Consider the following 14,907-nt stretch of genomic DNA (forward strand, 5'->3'; position numbering starts at 1 on the left):
TTTAAAAAGTTCAGCCTACTGCTCTGTGAAAACGACACTCACTTGGGTTAACCAATGGCTACACTCTGTTCGTTTGAGAATTTTCACCGGTCAACAGTCCGACCGTTTAGATACTGCTGCTACTGTCATACATCCGTTGGTGGTCTGTTAGCAAGCTATCAATGTGCATAATATCTAAGAAGCGGAGAGAGAGTAGGAACAAAATATGAAATACCGATCTGCGTTCTGAGTGAGCAGATCATCTGGCCGCTGCAAATTTTGAGAACACACAGACACACACACACACACAGACACACACAGACAGAGACAGAGACAGAGACACAGAGACAGAGACAGAGATACAGATAGACAGACAGACAGACAGACAGACAGACAGACAGACAGACAGACAGGCTACCCCCACCCCTCATGGGGATACCCCCTCGCCTCCAGGCTTCTCCCACCCCTCATGGGGATACCCCCCTGCCCCCAGGCTACTCCCACCCCTCATGGGGATACCCCAGCGCCCCCAGGCTACTCCCAGCCCTCATGGGGATACCCCCTCGCCCCCAGGCTACTCCCACCCCTCATGGGGATACCCCCGCGCCCCCAGGCTACTCCCACCCCTCATGGGGATACCCCCTCGCCCCCAGGCTACTCCCACCCCTCATGGGGATGTATGTATGGGGGGGGGGGTACACCTGTATACCTACAAGAAAGTGGCAAATAAAGGACTGTTTGAAAGAAAACATAAAGATTGACTCATTTCCTTTTTACTGATACATTGTATTTATTTATTTTCAGCTTGTTCTGTGTAATAGGTAAAAGAAGTGCCACCTAACACATACACGATGATGTAGGCTGAATGAATGAAAGACAAGAGTCTTGTGTTTCTAAGTAGCTAAACCTAATTGTAGTACCGTAGAACTCATTCTGGTTCGAGTTACAGCTGGTCTTTTCCCACAACTGCCATGTTAAACAGTCCAGGATCCTCAACAGTGTTGAAACACGGAGTTGAACTGACACAAGGAGAGATGAGACGGGCACCCTATTCCCTATAACAGAGTGGTACACCGTTCCCTATGTAGTGCACTACTGTGTTGAACAGGGACCGGTAAGTAAGGAACAGGGTGCCATCTGCATCCCAGCCACGGTCTGCTCAAAGCATTTCCATAATTACAGGGGAATAGTACAAGGTAGAGTCTCACTAATGAGCTGATTAGTCAACTTGCGGCTGACAGCTGGACATGTAATGTAGTTTGCACTCTGATCCCACCAACCTCTAATAAATCCAAAAAAAAATAATCATAAATTATAATTCAATGCATAATGTTTTTCCAGTATTTACATGGTAAATGTTTGACAGAATTAAGATAGAGCACAACAAATCACAGCAATAGTCTACTAAATGCATTATACGATTGGACTGGGGAGGCAGCTAGCCCTAGTGGTTAGAGCGTTGGGGCCAGTAACCAGAAAGGTTGCTGGATCGATTTCCCCGAGCTGACAAGGTAAAAAATGATTAGTGCTTAAGCCCCCTCCTTTTCACCCATGACTGTGTGGCCATGCACGCCTCAAACTCAATCATCAAGTATGCAGACGACACATCAGTAGTAGGCCTGATGTGACACCCGGATCTGTTTCACCTGTCTTTGTGCTTGTCTCCACCAGGTGTCGCCCATCTTCCTCATTATCCTCAGTGTATTTATATCTGTGTTCTCTGTTTGTCTGTTGACATTTTGTTTTGTCAGCCTACCAGCATTGTTCACCGTGCTCCTTTCTGTCTCTAGTTCGTGTTTTCTAGTTTGCCTGTTTTTTTTTTGACCATTCTGCCTGTCTGTCATTCAGTACCTTGTCCCACCACGCTGGATTACTGACCTCTGCTTATCCTGACCCTGAGCCTGCCTACCGTTCTGTACCTTTCGGACTCTGCTCTGGACTACTGACCTCTGCCTATCCTGAGCCTGCCTGCCGTTCTGTACCTTTCGGACTCTGGACTACTGACCTCTGCTTATCCTGACCCTGAGCCTGCCTGCCGTTCTGTACCTTTCGGACTCTGGACTCCTGACCTCTGTCTGCATCTGGGTCTTCTCCAGAGCCTTGACACGTATTATTACCAATAATGACGAGACAGCCTACAGGGAGGAGGGGAGTATTATTATTGTTTACTGTTTTCTACATTGTAGAATAATAGAATAATAGTGAAGACATCAAAACTATGGAATCATGTGGTAACAAAGTGTTAAACAGATTCTTCAAAGTAGCCACCCTTTGCCTTGATGGCAGCTTTGCACACTCTTGGCATTCTCTCAACCAGCTTCACATGGAATGCTTTTCCAACAATCTTGAAGGAGTTCCCACATATTCTGAGCACTTGTTGGCTGCTTTTCATTCACTCTGCGGTCCGACTCATCCCAAACCATCTCAATTTGGTTGAGGTCGGGTGATTGTGATGGCCAGGTCATCTGATGCAGCACTCCATCACTCTTCTTGGTCAAATAGCCCTTACAAAGCCTGGAGGTGTGTTGGGTCATTGTCCTGTTGAAAAACAAATGATATTCCCACCAAGCCCAAACCTGCAGAATGCTGTGGTAGCCATGCTGATTAAGCGTGCCTTGAATTCTAAATAAATCATTGACAGGGTCACCAGCAAAGCACCCCCACACCATAACACCTCCTCCTCCATGCTTCACGGTGGGAAATACACATGCAGAGATCATCCGTTCACCCACATCCTGTCTCACAAAGACAAAATCTCCAATTTGGACTTCAGACCAAAGGACACATTTCCACCGGTCTATGTCCATTGCTTGTGTTTCTTGGCACAAGCAAGTCTCTTTGTCACACCAGCCTACACTTTGGCTCCCCCTCCTGTCCAGCTCAGGCGTTCGGCGTCGCCGGCCTTCTAGCTGCTGCCGAACCTGCTGCTGGCAAACGCCCTTCACTCATCAACCCTGGACTTGTCTCGTCATCATTACACACACCTGGTTCCAATCCCCACTCTATCACTGTATATGTACTCCCACTGCCATTTGTCTTTGTCGGTCATTGTAAATGTTACTTGTTTTCCTGAGAGGAATCTCTCCTACTATTTCCTGAGTACTTTATATTTTTGCACTTTGGGTTCGCCCTGTGTCTTGTTGTTTATGAAGATATATTTTGAGCACAACAGCGTTTGGGTTTCGTCCCACTTTGATCTATGGTGCTTTAATAAACTCAGTAGTTCTAAACCTGTGACTGCTTCCTGCTTCCTGTGACTGCTTCCTGCCTACTCCTCTACACCAGTGACACTCTACTTCTTATATTGGTGTCCTTTAGTAGTGGTTTCTTTGCAGCAATTCGACGATGAAGGCCTGATTCACGCAGTCTCCTCTGAACAGTTGATGTTGAGTTGTGCCTTGTTACTTGAACTCTGTGAAGCAGGGTGGCAGGGTAGCCTAGTGGTTAGAGGAGGCAGGTAGCCTAGTGGTTAGAGCATTTGACTTGTAACTGCAAGGTTGCAAGATTTAATCCCCGAGCTGACAAGGTACAAATCTGTTGTTCTGCCCCTGAACAAGGCAGTCAACCCAATGTTCCTAGGCTCTCATTGAAAACAAGAATTTGTTCTTAACTGACTTGCCTGGTAAAATAAATAATGTATGTGGGCTGCAATTTCTGAGGCTGGTAACTCTAATGAACTTATCCTCTGCAGCAGAGGTAACTCTGGGTCTTCCTTTCTTGTGGCAGTCCTCATGAAAGCCAGTTTCATCATAGACTTTGATGGTTTTTGCTTCTGCACTTAAAGAAATGTTCAAAGTTCTTAATGTTCCATATTGACTGACCTTAAAGTAATGATGGACTGTCATTTCTCTTTGCTTATTTGAACTGTTCTTGCCATAATATGGACTTGGTCTTTTACCAAATAGAGATATCTTCTGTATACCCTCCCCACCTTGGGGAGGGTATACACAACTGATTGTCTAAAATGTGTTAAGAAGGAAATAAATTCCAGAAATGAACTTTTAACAAAGCACACCTGTTAATTGAAATGTATTCCGGGTGACTACCTCATGAAGCTGGTTGAGAGAATACCAAGAGTGTGCAAAGCTGTCATCAAGGCAAAGGGTGGCTAATTTGAAGAATCTCAAATATAAAGTATATTTTGATTTGTTTAACACTTTTTTTTCTGGTTACTACATGATTCCATATGCGTTATTTGATAGTTTTGATGTCTTCACTATTATTCTACAATGTAGAAAATAGTAAAAATAAAGACCCCTTGAATGAGTCGGTGTATATACTGTCAATACCACTCTGACATTGCTCACCCTAACATGTATATATTTCTTAAATACATTGTTTTAATTTTAGGTTTGTGTGTATTATTGTGAATTGTTAGATACAGTGGCTTGCGAAAGTATTCACCCCCCTTGGCATTTTTCTTATTTTGTTGCCTTACAACTTGGAATTAAAATAGATTTTTTTGGGGGGGGGGTTGTATCATTTTATTTACACAACATGTCTAGCACTTTGAAGATGCAAAATATTTTTTTTTATTGTAAAACAAATGTGAAATGAGACAAAAAAACTAAACTTAACTGCATAACTATTCAAACCCCCCCCAGAACCCCCCCCCATGTTTTTTTTATACGTTTATTTTTTCTTCACTTCACCAATTTGGACTATTGTGTGTCCATTACATGAAGTCCAAATAAAAATGAATTTAAATTACAGGTTGAAATGTACCAAAATAGTGAAAAAGCCAAGGGGGTTGAATACTTTTGAAGCACAAGCATGTTTCTACGCCGGCATCTGATAAATATGTGACCAATAAAATGTCATTTGATTTGAACATGTTCCATGTTTGTTTCTCACATTTCATATTTTAGTGAAGCCTGTACGTCAGTGTGTATGTCTGTATGGCCATGTCGTCGTTTATCGTAGCCAGAGGAGCAGAACAGAATAGAACTAGTATTTTTTAACTGGAGTTCTGACTTCCCTGGATAGATATTGTTTATGATGCAATATGGACTTACCCTCATGCAATGTGAACAGGTATTTTTGTGTGTGTCAAAACACATTTCATTTGTCACATCCGCTGAATACAACAGGTGTAGACCTTACCATGAAATGCTTAATGACAAGCCCTTAACCAACAATGCAGTTCAAATAAATAGAGTTAATATCAACTAAAGAAAATAATGTGTATATATATATATATATATATATATATTTTTTTTTTTATAAATCAAAAAGTACACAAATGTACATAATAACGAGGCTATATACAGGGTGTACCGGTACAGAGTCAATGTGGAGGCTATATACAGGGGGTACCGGTACAGAGTCAATGTGGAGGCTATATACAGGGTGTACCGGTACAGAGTCAATGTGGAGGCTATATACAGGGGGGGTACCGGTACAGAGTCAATGTGGAGGCTATATACAGGGTGTACCGGTACAGAGTCAATGTGGAGGCTATATACAGGGGGTACCGGTACAGAGTCAATGTGGAGGCTATATACAGGGGGTACCGGTACAGAGTCAATGTGGAGGCTATATACAGGGTGTACTGGTACAGAGTCAATGTGGAGGCTATATACAGGGTGTACCGGTACAGAGTCAATGTGGAGGCTATATACAGGGGGGTACCGGTACAGAGTCAATGTGGAGGCTATATACAGGGTGTTACGGTACAGAGTCAATGTGGAGGCTATATACAGGGTGTACCGGTACAGAGTCAATGTGGAGGCTATATACAGGGGGGTACCGGTACAGAGTCAATGTGGAGGCTATATACAGGGGGTACTGGTACAGAGTCAATGTGGAGGCTATATACAGGGGGGTACCGGTACAGAGTCAATGTGGAGGCTATATACAGGGTATTACGGTACAGAGTCAATGTGGAGGCTATATACAGGGTATTACGGTACAGAGTCAATGTGGAGGCTATATACAGGGTATTACGGTACAGAGTCAATGTGGAGGCTATATACAGGGTATTACGGTACAGAGTCAATGTGGAGGCTATATACAGGGTATTACGGTACAGAGTCAATGTGGAGGCTATATACAGGGGGGGTACCGGTACAGAGTGAATGTGGAGGCTATATACAGGGGTACCGGTACAGAGTCAATGTGGAGGCTATATACAGGGGGTACCGGTACTGAGTTAATGTGGAGGCTATATACAGGGGGTACCGGTACAGAGTCAATGTGGAGGCTATATACAGGGGGTACCGGTACAGAGTCAATGTGGAGGCTATATACAGGGTATTACGGTAGAGTCAATGTGGAGGCTATATACAGGGGGTACCGGTACAGAGTCAATGTGGAGGCTATATACAGGGGTACCGGTATAGAGTCAATGTGGAGGCTATATACAGGGGGTACCGGTATAGAGTCAATGTGGAGGCTATAGTCAATGTGCTGGGGTACAGGTTAGGTAGTGTGTGTGTGTCTGGTTAGGTAGTGTGTGTGTCTGTGTATACGGTGCTGGGGTACAGGTTAGGTAGTGTGTGTGTGTCTGGTTAGGTAGTGTGTGTGTCTGTGTATACGGTGCTGGGGTACAGGTTAGGTAGTGTGTGTGTGTCTGGTTAGGTAGTGTGTGTGTCTGTGTATACGGTGCTGGGGTACAGGTTAGGTAGTGTGTGTGTGTCTGGTTAGGTAGTGTGTGTCTGTGTATACGGTGCTGGGGTACAGGTTAGGTAGTGTGTGTGTGTCTGGTTAGGTAGTGTGTGTGTCTGTGTATACGGTGCTGGGGTACAGGTTAGGTAGTGTGTGTGTGTCTGGTTAGGTAGTGTGTGTGTCTGTGTATACGGTGCTGGGGTACAGGTTAGGTAGTGTGTGTGTGTCTGGTTAGGTAGTGTGTGTGTCTGTGTATACGGTGCTGGGGTACAGGTTAGGTAGTGTGTGTGTCTGGTTAGGTAGTGTGTGTGTCTGTGTATACGGTGCTGGGGTACAGGTTAGGTAGTGTGTGTGTGTCTGGTTAGGTAGTGTGTGTGTCTGTGTATACGGTGCTGGGGTACAGGTTAGGTAGTGTGTGTGTGTCTGGTTAGGTAGTGTGTGTGTGGGTAGGTAGTGTGGGTAGGTAGTGTGTGTGTGGGTAGGTAGTGTGGGTAGGTAGTGTGTGTGTGGGTAGGTAGTGTGGGTAGGTAGTGTGTGTGTGTCTGGTTAGGTAGTGTGTGTGTGGGTAGGTAGTGTGGTTAGGTAGTGTGTGTGTGGTTAGGTAGTGTGTGTGGGTAGGTAGGTAGTGTGTGTGTGTGGTTAGGTAGTGTGTCTGTGTATACGGTGCTGGGGTACAGGTTAGGTAGTGTGTGTGTCTGGTTAGGTAGTGTGTGTCTGGTTAGGTAGTGTGTGTGTCTGTGTATACGGTGCTGGGGTACAGGTTAGGTAGTGTGTGTGTCTGTGTATACGGTGCTGGGGTACAGGTTAGGTAGTGTGTGTGTCTGTGTATACGGTGCTGGGGTACAGGTTAGGTAGTGTGTGTGTCTGTGTATACGGTGCTGGGGTACAGGTTAGGTAGTGTGTGTGTCTGTGTATACGGTGCTGGGGTACAGGTTAGGTAGTGTGTGTGTGTCTGGTTAGGTAGTGTGTGTGTCTGTGTATACGGTGCTGGGGTACAGGTTAGGTAGTGTGTGTGTCTGTGTATACGGTGCTGGGGTACAGGTTAGGTAGTGTGTGTGTGTCTGGTTAGGTAGTGTGTGTGTCTGTGTATACGGTGCTGGGGTACAGGTTAGGTAGTGTGTGTGTGTCTGGTTAGGTAGTGTGTGTGTCTGTGTATACGGTGCTGGGGTACAGGTTAGGTAGTGTGTGTGTCTGTGTATACGGTGCTGGGGTACAGGTTAGGTAGTGTGTGTGTCTGTGTATACGGTGCTGGGTACAGGTTAGGTAGTGTGTGTGTCTGTGTATACGGTGCTGGGGTACAGGTTAGGTAGTGTGTGTGTCTGTGTATACGGTGCTGGGGTACAGGTTAGGTAGTGTGTGTGTCTGTGTATACGGTGCTGGGGTACAGGTTAGGTAGTGTGTGTGTCTGTGTATACGGTGCTGGGGTACAGGTTAGGTAGTGTGTGTCTGTGTATACGGGGCCTCCAGAAAGTATTCATACCCTTTTACTTATTCCACATGTTGTTGTGTTACAGCCTGAATTCACAATAGATTTTGTTTAAAATATACTTAAGTATCAAAAGTAAAAGTATAAATAATTAAAAATTCCTTATATTTAGCCAGACAGCACATTTTATTTTTTATTTTTTTTATGGATAGCCTGGGGCACACTCAGACATCTTTACAAACGAAGCATGTGTTTAGTGAGTCCTCCAGATCAGAGGCAGTAGGGATGACCAGGGATGTTCTCTGTTTAGTGAGTCCTCCAGATCAGAGGCGGTAGGGATGACCAGGGATGTTCTCTGTTTAGTGAGTCCTCCAGATCAGAGGCGGTAGGGATGACCAGGGATGTTCTCTGTTTAGTGAGTCCTCCAGATCAGAGGCGGTAGGGATGACCAGGGATGTTCTCTGTTTAGTGAGTCCTCCAGATCAGAGGCGGTAGGGATGACCAGGGATGTTCTCTGTTTAGTGAGTCCTCCAGATCAGAGGCGGTAGGGATGACCAGGGATGTTCTCTGTTTAGTGAGTCCTCCAGATCAGAGGCGGTAGGGATGACCAGGGATGTTCTCTGTTTAGTGAGTCCTCCAGATCAGAGGCGGTAGGGATGACCAGGGATGTTCTCTGTTTAGTGAGTCCTCCAGATCAGAGGCAGTAGGGATGACCAGGGATGTTCTCTGTTTAGTGAGTCCTCCAGATCAGAGGCGGTAGGGATGACCAGGGATGTTCTCTGTTTAGTGAGTCCTCCAGATCAGAGGCAGTAGGGATGACCAGGGATGTTCTCTGTTTAGTGAGTCCTCCAGATCAGAGGCAGTAGTGATGACCAGGGATGTTCTCTGTTTAGTGAGTCCTCCAGATCAGAGGCAGTAGGGATGTTCTCTGTTTAGTGAGTCCTCCAGATCAGAGGCAGTAGGGATGACCAGGGATGTTCTCTGTTTAGTGAGTCCTCCAGATCAGAGGCGGTAGGGATGACCAGGGATGTTCTCTGTTTAGTGAGTCCTCCAGATCAGAGGCAGTAGGGATGGACCAGGGATGTTCTCTGTTTAGTGAGTCCTCCAGATCAGAGGCGGTAGGGATGACCAGGGATGTTCTCTGTTTAGTGAGTCCTCCAGATCAGAGGCGGTAGGGATGACCAGGGATGTTCTCTGTTTAGTGAGTCCTCCAGATCAGAGGCAGTAGGGATGACCAGGGATGTTCTCTTGATAAGGTCTTGAATTTGACCATTTTCCCCCAAACATGTTGCAGACATGCATGTTTTGGAATATTTTTATTCTGTACTTCCTTTAACTCTGTCAATTAGGTTAGTATTGTGTAGTAACTACAATGTTGTTGAACCACCCTCAGTTTGTCCCTATCATAGTAATGGTTTTGAAGTAACTGTTTAGTGATGTAGTCATGTTGAAATCCCTGTGTGGTTTCTTTCCTCTCTGGCAACTGAGTTAGGATGTACACCTGTAGCTTTTTAGTGACTGGGTTTATTGAGACACCATCCTAACTTTTTTTTTTACCCATCTACCAATAGGAGCCCTTCTTTACGAGGCATCGGAAAAACTCCCCTGGCCTTTGTGGTTGAATCTGTGTTTAATATTCACTGCTTGACTGAGGGACCTTACAGATAATTGTATGTGTGGGGGTACAGAGATGAGGTACTCATGACAAAATCATATTAAACATTATTAAACATTATTAAACACGCCTTCCCTGTGGCTCAGTTGGTAGAGCATGGTGTTTGCAATGCCAGGGTTGTGGGTTCAATTCCCATGGTGGGCCAGTACAAAAAAGTTTAAAATGCATGAAATGTATGCATTCACTACTGTAAGTCGCTCTGGATAAGAGCGTCTGCTAAAATGTAAAAAAAAAAACAGTTTACAATTATTGCACACAGACACTTCTTATTTTGACTCCTGAACTTATTGCCTTAACCAAGGGGTTGAAAACTTATTGATTCAAGACATTTCAACTTTTAATACTTCATTAATTTGTAAACATTTTCTAAAAACATAATTTCACTTTGACATTAGTTGGTATTGTGTGTAGGCCAGTGACAAATCTAAATGTAGTAAATGATCAATTCAGGCTGTAACGCAAAAACATTTGGAAAAAGTCAAGGGGTGTGAATATTTTCTGAAGACTGTACTGTAGATAATCTACCTCACATGTAAAGATCCTTTAATTCAGGTCAGCAGGTCAGCATCTTTCATTTAATTCAGGTCAGCATCTTTAATTTAATTCAAGTCAGCAGGTCAGCAGTTTCTGTGTGTGTGTGTGGGGGGGGGGGGGGTCTTGGATGGTTGGTGGCCTGGCTGTTGGGAGTGTTGGGCCGGTGGCCGAGAGGTCCCCGAGTCGGCTGTGTGGATGTGTCAATGTGCTGTGGTGCTTGACCCCGATTGTTCCTGTGGTACACTCTGAATGGGATCGTCTGTTAAATGACTGAAAGGTCATGTAAATGATGAGCAGCTTCGCTGCTGGATTGTTCTAAAATTCAATGGAAATAAGCATATAGCCTACTCAACCTGGACTTGTCAAATCCAAGCCACTTGAGAATGAGCTGCAGAAAATTAGGAGAGAGGGAGAGAGGGAGAGATTTATTAAAACAAACTTTATTTCATTTTAACAGACTAGAAAGTCCCTATGCCTATTGGCTACAGTATATACTCTCCAACAGAGAAGAGAGAGAAATAGAGGGGGGAGAGAGAGAGAGAGAGAAATAGAGGGGGGAGAGAGAGAGAAATAGAGGGGGGAGAGAGAGAGAGAGAGATAGAGGGGGGAGAGAGAGTGTCACGTCCTGACCAGTAAAGGGGTTATTGGTTATTGTAGTTTGGTCAGGGCGTGGCAGAGGGTGTTTGTTATTGTAGTTTGGTCAGGGCGTGGCAGAGGGTGTTTGTTATTGTAGTTTGGTCAGGGCGTGGCAGAGGGTGTTTGTTATTGTAGTTTGGTCAGGGCGTGGCAGAGGGTGTTTGTTATTGTAGTTTGGTCAGGGCGTGGCAGAGGGTGTTTGTTATTGTAGTTTGGTCAGGGCGTGGCAGAGGGTGTTTGTTATTGTAGTTTGGTCAGGGCATGGCAGAGGGTGTTTGTTATTGTAGTTTGGTCAGGGCGTGGCAGAGGGTGTTTGTTATTGTAGTTTGGTCAGGGCGTGGCAGAGGGTGTTTGTTTAGAGTGTTTCGGGGTTTGTTGGGTTATGTTCTTTGTTAGTCTATTTCTATGTTAGTTCTAGTATGTCTATTTCTATGTGGTGTTTATTGGGTTGACCTTCAATTGGAAGCAGCTGCTCCTTGCACATTGTTACAACACTATATATAGCCATAATATTACATTTGAAATGTCTTTATTATTTTGGAACTTTTGTGATGGTAATGTTTACTGTAAATGTTTTGTATTGTTTATTTAACCCTCCCGTTGTCCAGGCCGGGTCGGAGCGACCCGCCGGCTCGGCCACGCCTTAGGAGTCGTTCCCCCGCGTCCAGGCCGGGTCAGAGAGACCCCGGGGGAAGCGTCAGCAATGTGTATGTTATATCCCCCTCTGCAGTTTTCCAGGCCGGGTCAGAGAGACCCCCCCCGGCTTGGCCGTGCGTCAGCAATGCGTATGTTATATCCCCCTCTGCAGTTTTCCAGGCCGGGTCAGAGAGACCCCCCGGCTCGGCCACGCGTTAGGAGCCGTTCCACCCCGAGTCCAGGCCGGGTCAGAGAGACCCTGGGGGAAGCGTCAGCAATGCGTATGTTGTAACCCCCTCTGCAGTTGTCCAGGCCGGGTCAGAGCGACCCCCCGGGCCGGGCGCGGCGCGTCAGCGTGCAGTCGGCCGGCCGTAGAGAGGCTACTAATATTGTCAGGAAGAAGAAGAAGAAGAAGAAGAAAAAGAAAAAGACGACGATGGCGAGGAATACGACCCCGCCGAGCGCGAGGCCGCAGCCGGCGCCTCGCCGCGGTCCCGGTTTCAGCGCGGCTCAGGTCCTGGAACAGATAGCCTCCAGCGTCGACCGAGAAGACGAAGAAGACTTTTGCGATTCCGAAGAGGAGGACGTTTCGGAAGACGAAGACGGCGAGGAATACGACCCCGAACGTGACGCGGACGACTCGGCCTTGCGGTCGCGCTCTTCTTCTTCGGAGGAGGAGGAGGAGGAAGAGCGAGAGGGAGAGGGAGAGCGAGACACGGCCGCCGCCCGAGAGCGAGACAGAGAGCCAGAGCCAGAGCGAGAGGACCCGGCGGCGGCGGCGGCCGTCCAAGCCCGAAGGGAGACGTTGCTGTCAAAAAACGGCAAAATCAAATGGTCCTCCGCGGCCTATCGCGGCCCGGACCTGCCCCGCGCCGTCCACCACCCCGGTGACGCCTGGCCCTACGGCCTACGCGGCGTCGCGCGCGCTCGACATCGAGTCCACCTTCCGGCTGTTTGTCACGCCGGCGATAGAAAGGATCGTCGTGGACATGACCAATCTGCAGGGGGTGAGAAAATACGGCGACGGCTGGCGACCCATGGACTCGGTCGACCTGCGCGCCTACCTAGGGCTGCTAATCCTAGCGGGCGTCTACAGGTCCCGGGGCGAGGCCGCGGCCAGCCTGTGGGACACGGAGAGCGGCAGGACCGTGTTCCGAGCCACCATGCCGCTCAAGGTCTTTCACAAGTACTCGAGGCTGCTGCGATTCGACGACCGCCGGACGAGACCCGCGAGACTCGCCGCCGACAGACTGGCGGCCATAAGAGAGGTCTGGGACCTGTGGCAGGAGCGGCTGCCGGCTCTCTACAACCCGGGGTCCGACTTGACGGTGGACGAACAACTGGTCCCGTTCAGAGGTACCGCGTGCGTGCGTGTGTGTGTGTGTGTCTGTGCATATCTGCTGTGAGTATCTGTGCATATCTGTACGTACGTGTCCTATAGAGAGGTAGCGTCGGCGTGTAACATAAACGCCGCGCGCCCCCAATGATGAGCCAGCGGTAGTATAGAGGGGTAGCGGCATCAGGAGCAGTAGCATCATCGGCAGCAGCAGCAGTAGCGTCAGCAGCATCGGCAGTAGCATCGGCAGTAGCGTCAGCAGCAGCAGCACGACGCTGCTAATCTCCTTCCTCTCAACCCGGGGTCTGACTTGACGGTGGACCAACAACTGTGTATCTGTGTATCTGTGTATCTGTGTAGTATAGAGAGGTAGCGTCAGCGGTAGCATCGGCGGCGTGTAAAATAAACGCCGTTCGCCCCCCAATGATGAGCCAGCGGTAGTATAGAGGGGTAGCGTCAGCGTCGTCATCATCATCATCATCATCATCATCAGCAGCAGCAGCAGCAGCAGTAGCATCAGCAGCAGCAGTAGCAGTAGCATCAGCAGCAGCAGTAGCAGTAGCATCAGCAGCATGATGCTGCTTGATGAGCCAGCGGTAGTATAGAGAGTTAGCGTCAGCATCAGTGACGCCGCCGCCGCCGCCGCTAATCTCCTTCCTCTCCCTCTCCCGAAAGGGCGCTGTCCTTTCCGACAGTACATCCCCAGCAAGCCGGCCAAATACGGCATCAAGTCGTGGGTGGCCTGCGACGCCAAGTCCAGTTAAGCTTGGAAGATGCAAGTCTACACCGGTAAGGCGGCCGGCGGAGCCCCCGAGAAGAACCAGGGCGCCCGCGTCGTCCTCGATCTCACGCAGGGGCTGCCCGCTGGTCACAACGTCACCTGCGACAATTTCTTCACCTCCTACGAACTCGGCCAGCGGCTCCTCGAGAGGAACCTCACCGTGGTCGGCACGGTGCGAAAGAACAAGCCCGAGCTCCCTCCCGCGCTGCTCCAGTCAAAGGGCAGACAGGTCTCGTCCTCCAGGTTCGCCTTCACGCCCACCGCCACTCTGGTGTCCTACCTGGCAAAGAGAAATAAGAACGTGCTGCTCCTGAGCACGCTGCACACGGAGGCCGACGTCAGCGATCGCCGCGACCGGAAGTCGGCCCTCATCCTAGACTACAACCGCAACAAGGGCGGCGTGGACAACCTAGACAAGGTGGTCGGCACCTACAGCTGCAGACGGATGACTGCCCGCTGGCCCCTGGTCATCTTCCACAACATCCTCGACGTGTCCTCCTACAACGCCTTTGTCATATGGCGAGAGATCAAGCCCGACTGGATGCCTCAGAAGCGGAACAAGAGGAGGGTGTTCCTGGAGCAGCTGGGAAAGGCGCTTGTCAAGCCCTTGATACAAAGAAGGCAGCGTCTCCCCCGCACCGAAGCCGCGTCCGCGCTCGTCAAAGTCCTGCAGAGTGCCGACCGCGACGCCGCTCCTCCGCCGGCCCGGGAGCACGCCGCCGGCCCGGACGCCGCCGGCCCGGCCGCCGCCCCGCTAGTGGCGAGTAAGAGGAAGAGGTGTCAGCTCTGCCCGCCCAAGAAGGACGCCAAGACACACACGGCATGCTGCAGGTGTAAGAAATACATCCGCAAAGGCTGTTCGCACGCCTACTGTCACACTTGTGCCCTCTGGGCCTTTAGCCGAGACGGGACAGGGTGACCCGCCCGGGGACACGGGGAGTAGGCAGAATGGGAGGACAAGAGGGGAGGTTTATCAGTTTATTATCGATTTCACCTGCTTTGGAAATGTAAACATATGTTTCCCATGCCAATAAAGCCCTTTGAATTGAATGATTTGATATAGAGGGGACAGAGAGAGACAGAAAGAGACAGAAAGAGACAGAAAGAGACAGAGAGAGACAGAGAGAGACAGAGAGAGAGAAACAGAGAGAGAGAAACAGAGAGAGAGAAACAGAGACGGAGACAGACAGAGACGGAGACAGACAGAGACAGACAGGCAGACAGAGACAGACAGACAGAGACAGACAGACATAGAGACAGAGACATAGAGACAGACAGAGACAGAGAGACAGAGACAT

General features: G+C 48.4%; 1 pseudogene; it reads left to right on the forward strand.

Annotated features, from left to right (window-relative positions):
* The first annotated feature begins 408 nt into the window (after positions 1-408).
* LOC115163934 (piggyBac transposable element-derived protein 3-like) lies at positions 409-14,528 on the forward strand (annotated as a pseudogene).
* The last annotated feature ends 379 nt before the right edge of the window (positions 14,529-14,907 follow it).

The sequence above is a fragment of the Salmo trutta genome, chromosome 26 (assembly GCF_901001165.1).
Source record: "Salmo trutta chromosome 26, fSalTru1.1, whole genome shotgun sequence".
NCBI lineage: Eukaryota > Metazoa > Chordata > Actinopteri > Salmoniformes > Salmonidae > Salmo > Salmo trutta.